Source organism: Orycteropus afer, unplaced genomic scaffold, assembly GCF_000298275.1.
Source record: "Orycteropus afer afer isolate SDZICR_OR568_19922 unplaced genomic scaffold, OryAfe1.0 scaffold00439, whole genome shotgun sequence".
Taxonomy (NCBI): Eukaryota; Metazoa; Chordata; class Mammalia; order Tubulidentata; family Orycteropodidae; genus Orycteropus; species Orycteropus afer.
The window spans coordinates 2,339,142-2,340,922 of NW_006922026.1; positions in this window are offsets into that span (position 1 = coordinate 2,339,142).

A 1,781-nucleotide genomic window follows, 5' to 3' on the forward strand; every position below is an offset into this window, starting at 1 on the left:
TATGAATTATGTTGTCTTACACGTTTGAAGAAGAAACTGGGAGAACCATCAAAGGCAAGAAAATGAAGTTTATTTAAATAGCTGCCACATACCAAATTGTCTACTGCTCACTTTTCCTTCCAAATATCTCAGTTTATGACTCAGCTGCTCAAAATAATATGTTTAATTAAATCAATGTTCACATGCCGTATATACCCAAAGTGCATATGGAAAGAAGAAATAGAAACAATATGCTTCACCAATGAATTTTGTTAAATAAAGTCCCATGCTAAAATTGACAAGTATTTTAAATATGCTTTCCTTACTTTACTTTAATCCTTTAAAAACCTTGGTTTAACCCTTTAATTAATATGTAATATTTTTAGATGGAGAATTCTATGGTATTTTTGTAATTATTTTCAATTCATTTATTCCTCTAGAATCATTTACTTTACAGGACGTCTGTACCCTTCTTCTCTGTTATGGATTGAATTGTGTCCCTCCTCCATTATATGTGTTGGAATCTTAACTCAATATCTGTGAAGATAATCATTTTGGGGAATAGGGGTTTCTTTGTAGTGTAGGGTGTGACCTAACATAATCACTTCTGCTATCTGGAACAACACAGACACTGGAAGAAGTAAGCACAAAAAAGTGTGTGTAGAGGGAGTAAGGCCACATGAAGATTGCCAGCTAAGGAAGAGCACCAGGACAACAGAGCCCAAAGAGAGAGAGTCTTCCCTTAAGGCCAGTGGTCTGAATTTGAACTTTAACCTAAAAAATTTTAAGAAAATAAATTATCTTTTTAAAAGTCATCCACTTTTTTGTATTTCTGTCCTGGTAACACTAAGAAATAAAGACATGATCCATGGTGTAAATCAAATAAAAATATTATGTATCCTGACAGGAAAATGTAGTCAGAGAAGCTAAATATGAGCCTATAATACTTCCATCTGGTAAATTCAATTAGCTCTTTAATTCTCAGACATGTCAGATAGGCTCTTACTGACTCAGGTCAGCAAGCATGTTTATTTAATTACTGAAATAATAAAACATATGGCATACTTGAACATAAATCCACATCAGAAAGATGCATAGAATTATCAATAAATTAAGAAAAGGAGAAATAAATGCATAAAGGATGAAACAATATTAAATGGCTCTCAAAATTATATACTTGATACACTTTACTCTTTACATAATCTTGTTCTGATGTGGATATTGTTCTTTAAACCCCTGACCTATTTTCCACACTTTGAAGGTTCCAAAAGTCAAAGAATATTCAACTGTAGAAAATGCTAATTTTTAGCTCTTGAGAATGTTTTAGTAGTTTGTGTTAATGTACTTAACTACACTGAATTTACCCTGCTCAGATGATGTCTTTCATTTTTTTTTTTTTTTTTAGCAATGTCATGAGTGTGCAGTGTGCACCAATTAATTTAATTTCTAACAAAATGACATTTAATGGGAAAATAAACAAGAATTCAATGGGGGTAAATATTGTAGACATATGATGTCATATAGTAAGAATAGTTTATTTTAGAATGAATTTGCTAACGTAGATGCAATGTCACAGCTTAAGAAAGTAGATAAATTTGTACTTATTGTCTCAGAAGTTTTTATTTCCATATGAATTTTATTTTGCTATAAAAGAACATAGATAATTACTTCAGAAAAATATGGAATTTATTGGCTAGGAATTTTTTTGGATATTTTTATGTCTAAATTCATGAGGGATATTGGTCTGTAGTTTTCCTTTTGAGTGATGTCTTTGCCTGGTTTTGGTATCAGGGTTATGCTTG